This window comes from Pan paniscus, chromosome 10 (genome assembly GCF_029289425.2).
Source record: "Pan paniscus chromosome 10, NHGRI_mPanPan1-v2.0_pri, whole genome shotgun sequence".
NCBI classification, from domain to species: Eukaryota; Metazoa; Chordata; class Mammalia; order Primates; family Hominidae; genus Pan; species Pan paniscus.
In genome coordinates, this window is record NC_073259.2 from 20,598,201 (window position 1) to 20,619,776 (window position 21,576).

Below are 21,576 nucleotides of genomic sequence, written 5' to 3' on the forward strand. Positions count from 1 at the left end.
GACAACTGCTCATAGATTTAAGCCATTGTATTCATTCATGAAACAAATATTTACTAATACCTACTATGTGCATGGCAATGAGCTGGTTGTTGAGTAACTGTACTGGCCCTGAGTTCATTCATTTTGTTCAATATTGATTGAGCAGCTACAATGTGGCCGGCTCCTGTAGGTCCTAGAGATGTAAACAGATGAAATCTCTTCCCTCAAGCTTCATGGTCCTTAGATTTTAGTACAGGCAAACAGATACTAAAACAAAAACCAAATAAATAAATAGTATGTTATATGGTGGTAAGTGCTATGAAGAAAAGTAAAGCAGGGAGAAGAAAGAGGAGTTGGAGGGATTTGATTGGTATCTTATTTTAAGGAAGGTGATCAAGGAAGGTTTCACTAACAAGATGTCATCTAGGCAAAGACCCAAAGCAGGTGATGAAGTGAGCCATCCATGTATCTGGGGATAGAATGTTCCAGGCAGAAGAAAGGGCAAGTGTAGAGGTTCTGAGGCAGGCATGCACTTGGCCTGTTTAAGGAACAGGAGGCCACCAGTGTGGCTGGACTGGAGAGCACAAAGTAGGGCAAGTGGAAGAAGAAGAGGTGAGTGAGGAGATGAAGAAGGGTGTGGAGTATGAGAGGAAAAGAGGAGTGAAGGATGACTCCAAGGTTTGTGGGCCAAGAAATTGGAAGAATGAAGTTCCATTTCCTGAGATAAAGAAAGACTGCAGGAAAAGCAGGTTGGAGGGTAGGGATCGAAAGCCAGTTTTGTGCAAGATAACTTGGTAATATCTTTTAAACATGCAATGGAGATGCTCAGTGACCATGGAGTGCAAGAGTCTGGTGTTGAGGGCAGAAATTCAGGAAAGAGATACAAATCTGCAAATTTGTCAGTATAAAGATGCTATTTAAAGCCACAAGATTGGATGAGGTCACTTGAAGGCAGCATAGCTATAGGAGTACCCTGAACTCTGAGGCACTTTAAACAGTTGGGCTGATGAGGTAAAAATGAGGGACGGTAATTGGAAAGTTGAAGTAGGAGGAAAACCAGGAAAGTTTAGAATTCTGGAAACTGTGCAAAGAAGGTTTTTCATGGAAAAGGGATTGATCACTTGTTTCAAATGTTGCAAATAAACACGATGAGAACTGGGAACTGGATTTGGCAGTGTGAAATTGGTGGCCGAGTGGTGTGGATGACAGCGTGAATGGAGTGGGCTTAAGAGAATAGGGAGGGGTGGCAATGCAGAGAGTCAATCTAGGCTTTCAAGCTATTATCAAATGGTTCTGAATCACATACAATTCATGGAGACAGGCCCATTATGAACATTTATCAGTCATCATTTGGTCTGAAGATAACATTGTGAATCACACAAATCTAATGATATATCCAGCTACTATTTAGTAGTGTACCAAATACAGTTTACATGCACAATGCTGTGAGAAACAGAACTAGAACAAAATGACAGAAGGTTGTGAAATGAGTGGGAGCAATAATGTGGAGAAGCATTTACTTAAGTCTTTTTTAACAGAAAAATTTCCTTTTCTTTTTTCCATTCCTTCTCTTTCTATTAGACCTTGATCTCCACTCCCCACAGGGAAGGTAAACCAGAGCACAGATGCAAAGAGAAATCACAGATAGCCATTCCTACGTTTTAACAGACCAATGTCTTGGCATTAACAATTGGAGTCTAACAAGAACCCTCTGCTCCCCCAGTTCCCAAACAACCCCATTCTCAGAGGCCTGAGATAAACACTCTTTCTGGACTAGGAAGAGAGGACAGTTAGAAAAGCAAGGGAGATAAATTTTGGTGTGGACTTATACCCCCTCCCTCTTAGGCTGAGCCAGTGACCTGGAATTAAAGAAGAAGAGAGAGACAGAGCAATCCCTGGTTAGCTTTGAAGAAGTTGGAACAAGGGGAACCTCTCCTTCACAGCCTGTCAGGGCCATGAGAGATCTCACCAAATCCCCTTTGATTAAGGAGGAACAATAAGGACCACTCACGGGATGGCCAGGCAGATGGATCTCAAACAGGGTGGCAGAGCCACTCTGCAAATGGGGCCCGAGGTGTGTCCGATGCTAGCTCCCTGGCTCTGAGAGTGTCGCAGGTGTGCCGTCAGTCACAGGACCTGTGCACGTGCTGCAATCTGACAAGGGGATTTCAACAGCAGGTGTGCTCAGGTGCCTCAGTGGATGGCAGCACAGAGGGGCAGCTGTGCCTGACCAAATGATGAAGACTTCCAGTGCTAGGCGTAAGCCCTTGTATCTTAGATTTCACACCAGGGAGTAAAGAAGCAACAGCAGAACCCCACGGTGGCTGAATTGGCTGTAAACCCACTAAGAAAAATCTGAAGTTTTAGGCTGAATTCACGTAAAATGGACTATTTCAACTTTCATGTCAGAACACAGAATAAAAATTAAGATAGAAACTAGTTCGTTTTAAGAAAAAGTACAGTTACAGTTGCTTTCCATGCCTACGGTGGTTGATTGAGAAATTTGCACCAGACACATGAACCCATAATTGCATAGATAATGTGTTTACAAGCCCTTTGGGAGAAATGTGTGGTACAGGGAAAAGCAAAACACTATGCTTGGAAAGATAAAACTAGATTTCTCCTAGCTCTGTTATTCTCTTTAGAATCTCAAGAAAAGTAGTAACGCTTTTTGAGTCTTAACACTTGATAAAATGAAATGCCTTACAAGACTGTCGTGATTATCAAATGCCATAATACACAAAAGTGATAAATAAACTTTAAATGTTTCAAAATAAAAAATGAAGGAACTGAAACCAAGTGCTAAAATATGCCAGGCTCCTTATCTTATGGCAAACATGGTATGTATTTTACATTTAATGTAATAATTTATAGTAATACTGTATTATGTTATTTTATATTATATTCCTGGCTGGCCTGGGATAGCCATATTTTACAGACATCATCCCAGCATAATTTTTAATAATGCCCTTTTCACTCTCAAAACTTCTGATTTGCATGATAAATTACATAGTCACTCTATACATTCTTTCCATACAATGTCCTTGCAAAATAAGGTCGGTATTTTATTCCCTTTTCACAGATGAAGAAACTGAAGTTTACATGGCTTGAGTAGCTAACCTATGCTCTCACAGCTAGTCATGCTGCCCTATTGGAAATCAAATCTGGGACTGTCAATTTGAAAGGTCAGGCTATTCAATTTACTGTACTATTGTGTAAGGTGCAATATGACTCTTTGCATTTGCATTAGAACCAAAGCATGTAAAGTGAATCACTCTTTCCCAGGCACAGAGCATGGGACGCATCTAAACTGACAACTGTGAGTTAAGCGCAGAATGAAAGCTAGTCTTTGAATTCCTGAGCAGGCAGCTTCCCAAGTCCTGTTTACTTTCAGCGATTTGGCCTTTGCATTGGATTGGAGAGCAGTACAAACGTATGCAGATTAGCCTTAAGCAAATCAACTTGGAAATATTACATTAACAATCCCTCTCTTTGGTTTCATTTTTATTTAGGTTTTATTCAAATATTCTTAAAAGGAAAGCCTACATCTCCTTCAAACACGCCTTCTCTTTGACATTCTAAAGCTTTTAATTGTGTCCAGCTTCTAAATCTAATTCAGTGAAGCCAAAAAAAAAAAAAAAAAAAATTTAAAGCTATGTTTATTTCAGTTAAGCCTGGAGTAAAGGTTCATGCCAGATTTCATTTTAACAAAATGAATTCACCATCCCCTAGTAAACATTGGATGAAACTTATAATTATACTGATGACCAGAAAGACTCCTTGGCCTTGGTTTGCAGAATTATATGACCTTACATTAATATTAGAAATCTAAATGATTAAAGTCTAGCTTTGCAAATGAACATCATTTCTGCTGTAAAATTCGCTTTCAGCAAAAAAGCATTTTGTAACATTCTTTCACTAAAACAGTCTTTACAAGCCAAATGAGATGGGCATTTGGGGGAAAAATTTTTACTTAATTCAGTACAAAACAATCTGAATAAAGACAGAGAAAAACTGGAATCACTTTCTAACTGTAGTTCTACATAAGTATATTTATTTTTAAGAATACCAAGGGCAGCAAGGAAATTGAAACTTTGTTTTAAAATACATATACATAGAGAACATGTATCTGAAATTATGCCCACTAATCTAGAACACCTGTTTCAAAACGTGACAACCTGTTTAGGAACATTCAACAGCAAACACAATATTAACCCAGAATGTTCAATTAAGGATCAGAGCTGAGCAAACTAAAAGGTAGATTATAAGAAATTTATGTATTTAGATGTTGAACCAAAAAGAGAGAGACCATGGAGTTGTTTACTACTTGGGAAAATGTATGTTTATTTAAAATTCAAAGGAATCCTTCTACCAGTTCTATACAATCAAAAATAAGTCTCAGGAATTGGACAGCACATCTGTGAGTCTTAATGGATAATACTAATCCATGTACATGAAACATGTAAAACATATATCAGATTCTCCCAGAATAACATGGAAGAGTGTCCAAATCTGGAATCTCCACTTACAGAGTGGTTAGACACAAGAAAACACTGCAAATTTGAAATGATGTTCATTTGCAGACCTAGATTTTAATCATTTTCATATATAATATTTATGTAAGGTCATATTCTGCAAACCAAAGCCAGGGAGTCTTCCTGACTAGTGTAATTATATCCTTATAGCCCAGGGAGTGAGTGGAATATATTCTTAGATAACGTGACCTGAGAGAAAAAAGCCAGAGAGAGAAAACATCCAAAATACAAGGCTATATGTAGGTGGATTCAAAACAAAACAAATTACAAGTGAACTATAAGTAATAAAGTCAGAAGACACCGAGAAGGCTAGGCAGACTGGCCATGATGGGGACTTCTGGGATTTTCAAAAGGAAGATTCGGAATGTTAACTGGAATAAAACAAGAAGGTGTGAATAAAGAAGGTGTGAATAAAGAAGGTAGAAATGGGGGGAAAATGACCTAAAAAACAAACAGCAAATGAAGGACCATGCCAGTGCTGGTCAGCTATAGTGAGCCTCCTGTTTCTGAAAGAACACGGAGCTGAGTGTTGCAAGAATCAAACTTAAGACACTGGGAAAATATTTCTATCCATGTAAGCATAGGAAACTTTAAGTGTATTAATTATTAAGGAATACAAGTTATGTGCAGTGACTTGTTAAATAAGCCGCTGATACCAAGCAAGTGCAGAGACATTAAGGGGTCATGAAGTGAATGAGAAGAAGTCACTTTTATTACAACTACTAATTCCCCAGGAATTTGGAGATTTTTAAATACTCATATATTCCAGCATCATTATTAACATGTCTATTTAGCACTGAAATTTTGGTCTGTACATGAACATCAATCATTTGGGCAACAGTTTCATTAAACTCATTTGCAGTCCTTTAACTCTGTTTTTTTTTTTCTTTTTCTTTTTTTTTTGAGACAGAGTCTAGCTCTGTCACCCAGGCTGGACTGCAGTGGCGCCGTCTCGGCTCACTGCAACCTCCGCCTCCTGGGTTCATGCCATTCTCCTGCCTCAGCCTCACGAGTAGCTGGGACTACAGGCGCCCGCCACCACGCCCGGCTAATTTTTTGTATTCTTTAGTAGAGACGGGGTTTCACTGTATTAGCGAGGATGGTCTCAATCTCCTGACCTCGTAATCCGCCTGCCTCGGTTTCCCAAAGTGCTGGGATTACAGGCGTGAGCCACCGCGCCCAGCCTGCAGTCCTTTAACTCTTAATGTTCAATATCTAATAGTGACTGAGAAAAACAGGGCTGTGTTTATTTGCTTATTTGTTCTTTCTGAAAAATCAAGACTTTTTCATCTATTTTTTATCACTTCATCTCAGGCTTTCCTTATATAGACTGAATTCTGATACTTAATTCTTAACATAGTTTAAAATATTAATAGTAAAATGTATCTTTATATTTAAAGCCAAAAAAATGTATCCACATCTACTATGAACAAAGAAAACACCAGTGCTAGGCACTGGTGGGAGGGGAGGTGGATGATACATGAAAGCACAAGACAGAATTAGTACTCAAGGGCTTTGCAGTTCTGATGGGGAGAAAGATGTTCACTAACAATACTAGTTCATGGCAGAATGTGACCTGTGTTGCATACTGGAGGGGAAAAGTGCTACTTCTATAGAAGAGGGTGGAGACTTTAATGAAAGGAATTCCACTTCCAGTAATTTCTCTCAAAAGATCTATTGGACAAATGCAGAAAGTTACATGCACATAGATGATTCCTAGGTTAATATTTAGCCTATTTGTACTAAATAGCCAACAGCATGATTATGCCAACATGCCAATTCACATGGATACTGGATTTAGAAATGGTAGAAAATAAAATACTTTAAAGAAAAGTTGTTTCTGTTCATAAATGGTGTCTAGGACCAGCCTACAGATCTCCACCATCCTCGTTTCGTGACTATGATAGACATTACTAATCGATCATGGCATACTTTCCTTTGCGCTCTATGGCCTTAGAATCCTTCCTTCCTGAGAGTTGCAACCCACTGAGATGAATGCATTTGCATACGCAGGGTATAGACGGCGGTTCTCCTACTATGCTACTTTGGTCTGTGAAACCCCCTGAAGGCTACTAGGGGAAAGGACGGGGAGGGAGAGTAGGTAGAAGGCCAAGACTGCTCACTTTTGGACCACAGCTATGATATTAGAAGGGAGCTTAGTAGTCACCTTTGGATGGGATCTGGTAAAGATGCAGTGATGATATCTCAGGCGTTTTTCATTTGGGAATATTTACACAGGTTTAAACTGTGTAATATGCATTTTTATATATTAAATATATTTTATACTTCAATACAAATTAAACAAACAAGCAAAATAATAGCTAACCTATCAGAGCCAAAACAAGATGGCGAGCTGAAACTTTATAGACCGTCAAATGTAGGCTCATATCTAGGCTCAACATTGTAACTTGCCGTGTGATTTGGACAAGTCATTGGAGCTCTCTGTTTCATTTTCATTACCTGAAACAGGGATAAAGAATATCTAACTCATAGGATTGTTATGAGGAGTAAATGGCATAATAATGAACTTAGTATCATGTCTAATATATCATCATAATATGTTAACAATACTAACTAACATTTATGTTCCCAGATCTGTTCTAGGGACTTAGTTTTCTCCAAAAAACCTTGCGTGGCAGGGCCTTTATTTTACAAAGAAGGAGACTGAAGCAGAGACTTTAATTACTCATCCAAGATCTCTCAGCTATTAGGTGGAAAAGCCAGAATTGGAATTCAAACAGGCTGCATATTAATCGCTGCATTCTCTTGTGTAATAAGGACCTGTTAAACAACAGTTATTACTATTACAAGAATAAATCCTGGCAGAGATGTGGGAGGTTATAGGGAAGAATTGAGTGTGGGCTGAACTGCTGTTCTCCAGGAGGCAAAGGGCAACTCTAGGGTTAGGCTTTGAAATTCTGTGCTAAATAAATGGCTGCTATTATTATTATGCAATCTCCATACCTAATTTGAGACAGAAAATGAAAGTACATAATACATGCAATATTGTTATTGTACTTTATAAATAGAGAAAACAGCTTGTGGAAAGTTAATGCCATGCTCCCCTTTGGTCCACTACAGCCTGTTTCTAAAATCTACCCCAGGGGAGCATTCTACCTCCGTAGGCTACATCCAAAATCAATCTTGGTTTTGTTGTGACTATGGGTGATTTTTTTCCTCTGTATTTTCTACGTTTTCTATAATGAACACACTTAATCTTAGAGTGGAAAACTGACTTTGAAAATAAAACAAAGCAAAAACAAAAACCAATCTCGGTAAGTCAATAAGAACCACATGCCTTTTAAATGGAAAACATGCCTATTTCTCCTTTGTTTCTTAGAAGCAGCTTGCCAGATACACAGTCCACAGCTTTGAACCATTTACATAAACATACCCAAGCCAAGTGTTTCCATGCAACAGCCAAATTGCACCCATATTAGCAGTTTAATGACTTTGAAAGTAATAAATGGTAGAAACTGATAATCACTTTGCTAGAATTCACCTTAGATATTCCTTACAAACCACAATCCAGTGGCATTTGTTGTAGATTGTAGATGTAGATATTCAAGAAACTTTGAAAGAAAACTATTCATCTTGAGATGGGGGGGGAAATGCTAAGTGGTAACAAAAGGTAGAAATCTTTCAGGTGAAATGTAATGTCCAGGAACTGAATGGTAGTGGATCATAGTAAATCATCCACCAGAGGGCACTGCCAGAATATACAAAGTTTTCTTGGAAAAGATTGGACACCCCCTAACTCTAAGCAAAGAGAACTAATATGGTTAGGTTAACAGAATTCCACTTTTATTATGCTTCCTTTTCCTTTATAAATCAGGTCAGTCTTTTCCTCCTGATGAAGGAATTCATGAACTGCATGCTACCCTTACTGTTATGACTTCTAAAACTGCTGCAACCATTTGATTGGAAAAGTATTTTACCATAAATGCTGCGTTCCATGTGCTAAGTATTGAAGTTATTACCATGACAACAAGACCACCTTCTTGCCTACAGTTTGGAGATTAATAAAGGGCTTCTGAGATAACCACAAGGCACATGAAATAACCCAGGAACTATAAATTGCAAAAGGTAAATTCTGTTTTGTTTTGCACTTAAAGTACCATTGCTGTTCAGTGAAGGGAATATTGCCCACAGATGTTTTGGAAAGCCATCTGAGGAAGGCACAGAAAGTTGTACAAATAGAATAGGCAGAAAGGAAAGCAGAACACAGCATTAGCAAAGTCATAGGAGTCAAAATTTCATTGCTAAGGAAAACTAGTGCTTTTCATTTCATATTTCTGGCTGTCCTACTGACTTGGAATGCTTCAAATGCACCAATTCACCTGCCTTAGATATGGACTGATACTTCAGTCCCATCTGCTGTAATAGGTGGGCTTTTCATATTTTCTGAAGCTATTATCCATAGTGTTTCCCCTCTAATTTCAAAAGCCTAGAGAGAAACAATATGGAAAAAACTTTTGTTTTGGACAGAGAAGGCTCTGAAGCAAGCCACCTCCTAGAGATGGAGAGCTTCATTTTGTCCTGCCTGAGCCAAGATAGGACACAGTAGGAGTTTGCTGCAAGAACACAGAACACATCAGGTTTTCATGTAGCAGTGCCCTAAGAAGGAAACTGGACAAGGATAACTTGAATTGAGGAAACCAGTCCAGCTGGAGCACCACCCTGTGGTTTCGCATGGACTAGGAATATAAATTTGCTCTGAAGAAATGTATTTTTAAAAGTTAACCTTCACATGGTATTTGAAGTTTCACAGAACTTTTTTGGATTGGAACCAGATCTAGCATGCATGTTCTTAGGTATTAAAGCCTAATATTATTATATTGCTCTTTGAAAAAAATGAATTCTTTCATCATAGTAATTTTCTTAAAATATAACACTGCTTTTTACTTATATTAAATTCTCTACTGTTTCTGATGTTATGCTACTTAGGAAAATGCCATTTTCTTGTTAAATTAATATGTGCAGACAAGTATTTACTTACCACACACGAACATGAGCCCCTTATAAGTCATCACTCCTAATATTTATGGTCTAAGAATGAGGTAGAGTTCGGGTGAGTCACATATTTACACTTAGCAGAGAGATTAAGAAAAAAATTCGCACCACAATTTCCCTTAAGTAATGGAAAAACTGTGACTTGTTACACATTTGTTTTCTGGGTCAGTGTTTTTCCAGCTTTTCCATAGAGTCTTAAGGTCATCCAAGGTTTCTTTAGGTTTTCCTAAAAGAAAGAACTGGGGAGTTGTGATGGGTGCTTGATTTTAAATGTGATAACAATTATGTGCGACTTTTAGAGAACACAGCTAACCATTGTGAAGATTACTGTTCCGGATAGTGAAAAATATGAACCAGCAGTATAGGCTTTGAATGTTTGAAATTGATGATCTTAAATTTCTTAAATAACAGGGCCCTAGACATGCACTTTGCTCACAAAAGAGATCTTTCACCCCAGTCTTTAGACATTTGCTTAAAGTGGGAGAGTCTAGTATTTATAAATAAAAGGAAAGCAGTAATATTCAGAAAAATACCATTGAGATTTATAAGGAACTAGAGAACCACAGTTCTTGGAAAATCCAGGAGTAATTGAATAGCTTTTATAATATAAAGAAAAAGAATATTCACGGTGCATTACTTTTGGCAGCCTATCATCTAAATATGGCACCCAGAATAAATGCATTGACTGAAGGGAAATTGTATGATTTGCATAAATTTTACCAATGGCTATAAATTATCCTCTCTGGTGATTTTTCAAGATAGATAGTGTTATGGGTTGAATTGTGTCCCCTCAAAGGACACTGAAGTCCTAATCTTAGTATCTGTGAATGTGACCTTATTTAAAAATAAGATCTTTGTTGATGATCAAGCTAAGATGATTTCACTGGAGTAAGCCCTGAGTGATTAAATATGACTATGTTCTTATGAAATGGGGAAATTTGGACACAGAGACAGACACACACAGAGAGATGATATGGAAACATAAGGAGAACACCATCTGCAAGCCAAGGACAGCCTGAGGTTACCAGAAGCTAGGACAGAGGCAGGAAACAGATTCTCCCTTACAGACTTTGGAAGGAACCAATCCTTCTGACGCCTTGATTTTGGAGTTCTAGCCTCCAGAAGCATGAGGCAGTAAATTTCTGTTGTTTAAGCCCCCCAGCTTGTGGTACTTTGTTGAGGCAGTGCTAGCAAACTAGTACAGTTATATATTCTGAATCCTTGTCTTTTGGCTTGCCGTTTAGCCCCCGAGTCTCCCTGGCAATCAATAAAGCACAGAAGCTTTGTTCAGATTGCCAACCACCCGGTTCAGTTCTGGACAACCTCATACTGCCATCCACATAAGGCAAGTTCCTTTTAAAGTTTGCCAGACCAAAGCAATTAAGAGGGCAAATCTGTTGGAAAAACTCACATATTGCATTATGAAGCCAAATATAAATTCTACTTTGATTATTGTTCCTTATGAAGGAGAGCAGTGTCTCTAATAATCAGAAAAGAATCAGGGATTGATTGTATTTCATTTTCTTCGAGGAAAATTTGGCCAAATAGCTAAAGTAACCTGATTAATGAGAAATTTGCAGAATGGGAAAAACACTGCAATTATAGGCAGCAACCATGGACATCCGCTGATGGCCAAAGAACATAGCCAGTCTTCTGGTGCGTACATTATGTGGGAGCTCGTTGGTCTCCTGCCAAATAGGACAATCAATGTAGGTTGAAATTTGTCTCAATCTCACTCGGCAATCATATTCATAAACACTGCCTCTGTGTCTTATTTAGGTGAGACAGCAACTTAAAGACTATTATGCAAACAGAATTTTCATACCTAGAATTTTAAAAATGTATTAAACTTCAAAAGGGCCTTTCCTAATATTTGATGGAGGAGCTTCAGAATAGTTAATTTAAATGAAATTGTAGTATTATATATTTTCATTTTTTAAAATGTTAAGTTGCTAAGTGTGAAGGCTTTAGACACTGACACCTCATATTGATTCTTGCTTTACAAAGAGACTTGGAAAAGAAACCAGTGTATGTATAAAATGATTAATTGGGATAAGAAACTCAGCTAAGAGATATTCAGACTGGAAAAAACTAAATAAAGAATATAAAACAAGCAATTAAAAAAGGGAAAAAACAGGCATGGTGTTGAAGTATATAAAGTAATCTAACACCACTGTGTTTTTTCATCTTCATTTTCCAGTGTCTATGCTGCATTGTAACTTTTGGAAAAACATGCACACACCTGATGCCACCTGGGTAGGTGTGACCAGAACCTGCCTGTTGGAAAATAAAGGATTAAAAAAATGAAATGAGAGAAAGTGACACATAAAAGGACAACTTAAGGTTTCCGCAAAGCAAATACATAACCAAGCTGATCAACCCTCCAGCATAGTCCTTCTGAACTGTGTTTCCACAGGAAAATGAGGGTAGAGGCAATCACAAAAGTCTTGGCTCTCATCCACCCCTGTGGCCTGCTGACACAGGCCCAGCTTGCCAGAGCACTGGGGTCACAATGAAGTTGCTGCCAGTAGAGCTGCTTTCATTAAAATTGAGTAAGAAGAACAGGTAATGGGGTTGGGCAGAAACTAGGACCTGAAAGTGGTTGGGATTGGGGGACTCCTGTCTTCTAATTGGGAAGGCTGGGTAGGGCTTCTTGGTAGTACCTGACAATTATCTTGTTCTAGCATTTACAGCCTTTCTCTACTCCTGGAGTCACTGCAGGGCCCCCAGGGGACTCTGAAAACAGCCAGTTGTTAAGCAAGGGTATTCTCCACTAGGGCTACAATGAAGTTTATATTATAGAGCTGGATCCTTCACCCCTTTTGTGCTGTAAACCATTTGTGCACAGCCTGTGAACTATTTCTCATAATAATACTTTTAAATATATATAAAATATATGTCATTACAAATAAAATCAACTATGATGAAATATCTCTATAAAAATATTTATAAATATTGATATACTGTTAGAAAAACATTTTTTAAAATAAATAGGTGATATAGTAATTACATTCTTTATTAATATGTTCAATATAATCTGGTCTTGAGCTTATTAATTATGATTTCACATTAATGATGACTAAAAATAACATTTTGAGATATCAGCAACAACTGATACGAATGGAAATATCCATCATTTCTATTAGGGACAAAGTCACAGGTATTGCTAACACTGTGATTTGTTTCTACATTCATCATGGAAGGCAGTGCCAAATGTCATTTAAGGGTGCATGAAAATGTAGATGAAATGTTTTCCCATACAAGTTCACAGACCCCCTGAAATCTATCTGTGGACCCTTTGCTGGATCTGGAGTTCAGGTTAAGAACCCTGCCATACAGGCTTACCCATCCTGATACGGAAGTTTACCACAAATACCACATCAGCTTTCATGCAATTGTATGATAATTACCAACGTTTAAAACAGTGTCACTTTAATCTCTCTCTCTCTGATGATTCAGAAATCACTTCAAAATTTTCACAAGAAGTAACATTGTGAGTATCAAAAAATTTGCCCTGTAGACTTGGGGAATGCTCGTTAATGAAATTACTAGGTTCAGAAAATCTCTAATAGTTGTTAGTATTTTCTTTCTAAACAAGAATGTGCAACAAATGATGCAAGAGCAGAATGGTATTATCATTGCTTTGCGAGTCCTCAGGAGAAAGAAATAGAGTGATCAATATAATCAATAAAACAAGGCAGTTTAAGCTTAGTCAGACCCTGAAGTCAGGCACATTTTCATGCAAATCTCAACCCTACTACTCACATTTGACAAGTTATTTACTTCTCTAAACCTCTAAACCTGTATCTGAGCTACAAAATAGGGATAAAAATAGTGCCTATCTCATAGAGATATTGAGGGGATTAAACGAGGTAATACATGATAAAATGCTAACTCAGGCTCTGTTGTTATAGGATCCATTGCCCCTCTTGCAAAATGGGAAAATGGAAACCATCTTCAAGTCTGTCAGACATCTCTAAGCCTGTCTTTTCTTTCAGCCTCTTTTCTTGGAGTTGCTCTATATTTTCCACTGTAGTGGATGGCCTCCGTTTTTCATTCTGCATTGCAGGAATCTTGAAGAATACACAGTTTTTGAAAAGAGACAGACAGTTCAAGAAGACAGGGGAAAACAGAAGAGGCCACTTATTTTGCATATAAGACAGATGCTCAGGGCATACCAGAATAGCTTAGAATTATTTGTAATCAGCAGATATGAGTGTAGGTCTGGTATCAGCTTTAAAATGTTTTGTAATGTTGAGAAATATTTTACAATCCATCCACCTCCAGTTTTCCTATGACAAAATGTCAAGAGGGACGTGCAAGAAGCTTGAGAACCAGCAAGTAATTTTTCATATGAATTCCCACTAGTTGGGACTGACTTGAAGGATGTAATTTATGGCCATTCTTGGGAAACGACCATGAAAATGTAGTGCTAAAGCTTGTCAGCTGCTTCCTGTCCCCTAAAGTGGTAGAGATAACTTACCAGAGTGTCCCATTTTCACTCTTTTTGGTTCCCACATTATACTTACAGATACAAACAAATAAAAACAATACAAACACGAAAGAGAACTCCAACTTCAAAGCATGCAAAGATAACTGATGACTAGGAAATAAGAGCTTTGGCTGCTTATTTGAATAAGCCAGGCTTTTCTTTTTCATCACAGTGAAATGTAAATGACTGCCTTTACTGATGAGAAAATTTTGCTTTTCAACATTTTTTTGTCACTCTTTTGTATATATTTTCAAACTTAGAAAAAAGCTATGAGAAAAGATTACATAACTCTCATATTCTGTTTATCCAGATCCACAAACTGTTTACATTTTTCCCATTTGTTTTATCATTCACTCTCCCTTCTCTCTATACATAAATATTTATGTATAAATAAATATATATACACACACACATTCACATTTTTCTGTACCTGAGAATAAGCTGGAGACATTTTGCCTCCTTATATTTAAGTGTTTCAATATCTATACTTCATAATAAATACATTTTGTAGGATAACAAAAGTATAATTATCAATATCAGAAAATTTAACATGATGCAATGACATTATCTAATCCACAGTCTATATTTGAATTTCTTCAATTGTCCCAATCATGCCCTTTCTAGTTACTTTCCTCTCCTTGGTCCAGGATCTAATCTAGGACTGAACATAGCATTTAGTTGTTATAACTCTTTACACTCTTTTAAATTGGAATAGTTCCTCAGTTTTTTTGTTTTTTTTGTTTTTTTTGAGATAGAATCTCGCTCTGTCATCCAGGCTGGAACACAGTGTTATGATCTTGGCTCACTGCAGCCTCGACCTCCTGGGCTCATGTGATCTTCCCACTTCAGCTTCCCAAGTAGCTAGGATTACAGGCACACATCACCACACCTGGCTAATTTTTGCATTTTTTTAAGAGATGGGGTCTCACTGTGTTGCCCAGGCTGGGATCAAACTCCTGGGCTCAAGCGATCCACCTACCTCGGCCTCCCAAAGTGCTGGGATTACAAGTGTGAACCATTGTGCCTGGTCTCTCAGCATTTTTTAATGATATTTCATCTTTGACATTTTTGGAGAGTATAAGGAATTTTGAAGAGTACACAGTTTTTGAAGAGAGACAGACTAAAATGTCCCTCAGTTGTCTAATACTTTCTTATAATTAGATTCGGATTAGGTATTTTGGGGCAGAAATGCTACAGAACGATGTGTGTCCTTCTTAGTGCTTCATATCAGGAGGCATATGTTGTTGGTTCATGTCCCATCATTGGTGACATGAACTTTATTTTATTAAGGTGGCATTATTTTATTTTATTTTATTAAGGTGGCATTTTTTTAGAATTTTCCACTGTAAAGTTATTATTTTTCTATCTGACAATTAATGAGCAATTTGTGGAAGATATTCTGAAACTATGTAAATATCCTGATCCTCACCACACTTTCACTCATTAGTTTCAGCCTCCACTGGTGACTCCTGCCTGAATCAATTATTTTGATAATTTCCAAATGATAGTTTTCTAACTTGTCATTTCTTCTACATTTATTGGTTGATATTCTATTGTAAAAAAGAACTTGTCTTTCTCCCTGTTGATTTTTTTATACACTTACTGTTTATATCAACAGGGAACCATGTATTCTTTTTTTGTTCAATGGATTGTAATCCATTACTGACATTACTTTGTCTCAGAAGTCACCAGGGAGAGCCCTTTCAAGCTGGTTCTTGTGTCCTCTTGATAGGTCCCTACCATTTGTGGCCTACAACCACAATAGTAGTTCATGCTTTTGCATAATTTGCTGCCTTACTAGTACAGAAATACCTTTTTAGTTCTCACATAAAGATAATTATTTACTTTTACAGAAGGGAGAATTATTATTGATTTAACTATATATTTTAAACATTGTATTTGGCTTATCAGGATTTTTAGTTTTCAAATAAAAGTTATTGATTTGGACATATTTATATCTATTGATACAATTTTAAAAATCTTAATGGAGGGCTGGGCGCGGTGGCTCACGCCTGTAATCCCAGCACTTTGGGAGGCCGAGGCGGGCAGATCACGAGGTCAGGAGATCGAGACCATCCTGGCTAACACAGTGAAACCCCGGCTCTACTAAAAATACCAAAAAATTAGCCGGGCGTGGTGGCGGGCGCCTGTAGTGCCAGCTGCTTGTGAGGCTGAGGCAGGAGAATGGTGTGAACCCGGGAGGCGTAGCTTGCAGTGAGCCGAGATTGTGCCACTGCACTGCAGCCTGGGCGACAGAGCAGGACTCCGTCTCAAACAAACAAACAAAAAAATCTTAATGGAAACAAAACAAACAACAACAAAAAATCCCAACCAAATTTATCTTCCAAACAATGGAAAAGGGTGAGATTTAATGCATCTTGGCCTAAGACAATTAAGAAAATTTTGATATTCCATAGTTGATATAAGAAGGAAGAAAGCAGTAGAGATTATCATACATTTTGGAAAATAGAGGGAAAAATGAACACGAATATTTAGTATCTATAACAAATTCCTACTTGTATAAAACAGCAAATCTGTTTCATTATAATGGCTAAGTACAGTTCTCCACAGTTGAGCAGTTTTTATTTGTACACTTCTATATATGTGCATATATATATGTGCACATTTTGGTCATTTTTTTTTGTTTTGAATCCTTGTCTTGATATTGTACTGAAAACAGTAGTGTTAGGTTGTGTATATTTCACGAATTCTAAGTACAAAGCACTGTGACCCTCGCTGGGCAGCACAGTAACCATGCGCGGGTACTGGCCACTTGACAAGCTGAAATGAGGCACACAGGGATTGCAGCAGGTGCAAAGCATCTCAGGTGCCGCTGAAACATGGCTTTTTAGAAAACTTTTGTTAAGGGCTTTTCAAAACTTTTGTTAAGGGCTCCATCTATAAAGGAAACAAGAAGAAATCACACCGCAAAAGGTATGCAGAATTTGGAGTGTAGCCTTAGATTTGTTAACCTTTCAATCTCAATTTCTTCATGTCTAAAATAGAAAACACAGTAATATTTACATTATTTATCCCACAGGATAATTTTAGTGATCCAAAGAGATACTGCCACAATAAAATACTTTGCATATGAAAAATAATTATATTAATTATGATCACGCTTTGTCCAAAGACATTTGAAGGCATTACATAGAATGCTGGAAGTCAAGAATTAACGCAGCCCCACACCTTGGATGGCAGCATAGTGAAGATGGAGATGTAAGAATTGAATTGGAAAAATACATCAGGGTTTGCTTAATAAGCATTAAAGCCTTAGGGAATAATACTCCTTAGAAACAGGGGCATCGGCTGGGCGCAATGGCTCCCACCTGTAATCCCAGCACTTTGGGAGGCCGAGGCGGGCAGATCATCAGGTTAGGAGATCAAGACCTTCCTGGCCAACATGGTGAAACCCCGTCTCTACTAAAAATACAAAAATTACTCAGGTGTGGCGGCACATGCTTGTAGTCACAGCTACCCGGGAGGTTGAGGCATGAGAATTGCTTGAACCCAGGAGGCGGAGGCTGCAGTGAGCCGAGATCACGCCATTGCACTGCAGCCTAGGCAACAGAGTGAGACTCCATCTCAGAAAGAAAGAAAGAAAGAAAGAAAGAAACAGGGGCATCACTTAGTGTTTTGCTCTATCTAGTACAAATAAAGTAATAAAGTAGGCCACTGTGTCACACAAAATAATCTGTACATATGGACCATCCCAAGGAAAACATCAGTCAACAAGTGTATTCTTTGGAGAATGTTTATCTTCTCCTTAGGTCCTCTCCGGTCTCAGGAATAATAAGCTAGTTCCTGAAAGCCCCCTGTACAGTGCACAGACCTGTTCACCAAACACTCTGGACCTTCCTTCCTCCTTCTTCCCATTTACATTTTGCCTGTTCAGGAACCAGCCAGATCACCTTCACTCACCATGAATAGCTGGTGCACTCAATTAATTCTCCTGGAAGCACATGCATTTTAGAAAATGATTTTAGAGACTCACTCACTCACTTGATTATTTATCAAGCACCTATTTTGAATCAGAACCTATGTTAGGAGCCTGGACTTGAACCATACACAAGACCTACAGTCTCTGCCTTCATGCAGCTTACTATCTGGTGGTAAGGATATATAACTAAAGAATCAATACTACCAATAACAATAATAATAATAATAAACCATATTGTTGACCATTTACCATGTGCCAAGCACTGTTCTAAGTATTTTGCAATAAAAATCCTCTTCCCAAAACATACAAAGTATATTCTGTTATTATTCCCATTTCACAGGTTTAAAAATTAAGTCTTATGAAGCTTAAATAATTTTCATACAGTTACTAAGAGGTGGAGGCAAAATTTAAACCCAGTATCTTCAGTACCTGGTAAGGAGATTCGAGAGCATTGTAGAAATATATTGTAACTTAGACTAGTGGTAGGAACGGAAAGTTTCTCTGACGAAGTGCTGTCTAAAGAAAGACTTGAAAAATGAGACTACTGCCTTAATCAAAATGAATCTCTTATGAATTTCAGAATACTTACACAGAACAAGAGCAAAGCAATGGGAAGAGGAATGTTTGAGGGCCGAAGGACCTAAATCTCATTGCTGAAATGGCAGACTACTCTGGTTATGCACTGAGTGAACCAAGGCCCAGGCACAGCCCTGGCCAAGGACTGCCTCCAGGAGAAAGTATGTCTTACGTCAATCAGAATAAAAAAAGAAATCAGGAGATCAAATATTCCAATGTATCAGATAAATCCTCCAGCTAAGAGGACTGGGGAGAGCTTGGGCACATAAATATTAACTATACAGGCTTAAAATCCATAATTAAGAACCCCATTAGAGTTTTCTCTCATTCTTAGAGACAGGTCCTATAGCATTGCTTTTATGATGAAGGAATAATTAAGATCCCTAATTACCATACATGTCCCATTATACATAAGCATTATACATCCATTGGTCAAAACATAAATGGTAATACAATGGATGGGAGTATTGAAGTGAGAAAAGGCAGCAGAGAAGGCTTTCTTCTACATACATGAAGAGCTCTTTTGTTCTCAAGGAAGGAAAATAAAGCATGAAGAATTTTTTAAAAACACAACCAAATAAATTTACGGTGTGGTTTCAGCTTTATTTTTCTGGGCTCTTAAAGATGACCTAGTCCAATTCCCTTATTTCACAAATGTGAAAATAATCTCAGAAAGATAAACTTGCCTATCATCACATAGCTAATTCCTGCCACTGTGAAAAATGGAACCTAGACCTCCTTACAATATTGCTCTAGACCTTAGAGTCCTATAACATACGTTTATATTGTGAAGAGTTTCCATTCTTCCTATTAGCAATAGGTTTTATGGAGATGTTCATGTTAAGCCTAGATTTTTGCTAAGAATTTTGATGAACTTTGCTGAAGCAATATGAGTATTATTTGCCCTTGAGCCCCCGGTTGTGTTAACGAGGATCCCTAGTTTCAACCTTTTGTTGAAACATCACAAAATGTAGGTGAAGACTATAGCACTTTCTTTTGCAGTGAGTCAACAATGCCAGAAGCACTACACAAAAGCCAAGCAGATGTTACCCCTGCCAGGTGGCCTGATATTGAAAAAAGAGAAATAAATAATATGCTAGAAAAATTGGATGACTCAGGGAGCACGGAAGAAGAAGAGATGAAGATTAAAATTGATAACATCATTTTGTGACTCAGAGTCATTTTTCCTGGATCATATTTCAAACGTTGCCCTTGTTAATTTTCCAATGAATATACAGATTTGAAAGCAAAGGAACAATGACCCAAAAGAACTAAGATTCGACATGAATGTGAAGAATTGGGTTACATAGGGGAAGTGTTTCCAGTAGCGGATAAGACATACATGTGGAATAGAGGAAAGAAAGTAATTTAATAGTCAGATGGTCTCTGCTGCGATTCCAGATCTGCTCAGTGAGAGTGTATCATAGAGTCTAGCCAGGAAAACAGAAACCACTCTATGTCTTTCAAACCGATGCATTTAATCGAGGGAAATTATTATCCAAAATGATGAAAAACCTGAGAAGCCAGTTAGGAGATGGAAGGCAACAGGAGAAAACTGTAACCACAACTAGAGGTGATGAAACAACAGGAGGAAATAGGTAACCAGAGCCCAGCATCTGGAGCCGTCCAGGAGAAGCTGGAGTCAGTGAAGACTGCCTAGTGGGAAAGACGATCATTGAAGGAGGAGCTTTCTTAAGGTAATTAGAACTCTAGATGGGACCCAATTACTCCACAGGAATGGAAACATCACAGGAAATACTACAGGAAGGGGTAGGGCGGAGAGAGAGAGGAGAGTGGAGAGAGGAGAGAGAGAGAAATATTGTGGTTTTTCCTTTCCATATTGCAGTCTTCTGCTACTACCTCACATTGGCCAAATGTGCCAGAAATGAAGAGGAGAAGAGAGACAAGGAAATGCAGTTCTATTTAAAACAGAGCAAAGCAGGGAAAGAGCAAGAATGGATGAGGTTACTCAGTTAATTGGCTAGCACAAGGCACAGTTAATAAAGTCTGACTCCAGAAGACTCACTGAGCCAGTCCTGACTGGAGCAAGTTTTACATAGGGGCTCCATTACCATTTGTGGGGCCTAGATTCATCCATCCTCCTCTCTAGAGCTTCTGAAGTAAGCTCAAAACTCACTGCCTATTCACCAAACTTTAGACTTCCCCTAAACAATCAAAGTATTTGGGACATCCATAAAGCTAATGTCCAGCTTACCACATGAGCCTTCTCTGAAACTACTCCCTTCTTTTGAGACTTTGACAGCCTCTGAAGCTCATTAATTCCCACTTCCAAGGGACATGAACAAGGCTTGCACCCCCAACTTTGGGCTAGAATATTGATCCGAAAAGGATTGATCATCTGGGGCCTCAGTGCAGCCACCTATTAGATGTCCTGTATCACCACTAGCAAGTTTCTCCAGGCTCTGTTTCCACCCACCCATTGGACCGCCTTGATATAGTCAACAGCAGAATTTTCTATGAGTTGCCATACCCTGAGCTGTATAGACTTTGTCTTAGGGGCCAACAGAACCACTGTTTATTGGGCTTGGATTACCCATGGTCCACTAAGCAGTCACATTGAATTTTCCTTCTTTATCTCTCCCTCAGAAATTTGCCACCCACAAAAGGTGTTAACTAGCACAAAATAGTCAAAGGTGTATGAGAATAAGATAGAGTTAAAACAAAATTTCCTTTGGAAAATTGACCTTTTGCACCTGGAGAGAATCCAAAGCGTGTTATTGAAGCTTTCCAGTGGAGCACTCTCTTCATTAAGCCAGGGTGCCGCTCTGGAAATTTTAATGTAAGAGCAAATTGTCAATAATCCTCTTGGCACTAAAGGTTGTGCTCTCTCTTTGAGGTCTCGAACAGCTCTCCAGAGCAGACTCAGAGCTAAATGAAGAGTAGGAACAAAATGTACCAAAACCCAAATTGATTCTGAGGACATGATCAGATTCTCAGTCATTTGCCTTGTCCGTGTGGCACTTTAAAGCTGAAGGTTAAGGGAAGGACTCCTGCTGAGCCCTGGCTGCATTAGTCATAGC

The 21,576-nt window shown here is 38.3% G+C and overlaps 1 protein-coding gene and 1 long non-coding RNA gene across 3 annotated transcripts in view; one reads left to right on the forward strand and one right to left on the reverse strand.

Moving 5' to 3' along the window:
- Positions 1-10,872, forward strand: part of LOC134728433 (uncharacterized) — a 138,181-nt gene extending 127,309 nt beyond the window's left edge. The window contains exons 3-4 of the long non-coding RNA XR_010108814.1: positions 8,350-8,600; positions 10,772-10,872. This is a non-coding gene — a long non-coding RNA (uncharacterized LOC134728433). The remainder of the gene's footprint in view (positions 1-8,349; positions 8,601-10,771) is intronic.
- RERG (RAS like estrogen regulated growth inhibitor) overlaps positions 1-21,576 on the reverse strand; it is a 112,904-nt gene that overhangs the window by 35,607 nt on the left and 55,721 nt on the right. The window lies entirely within an intron of this gene.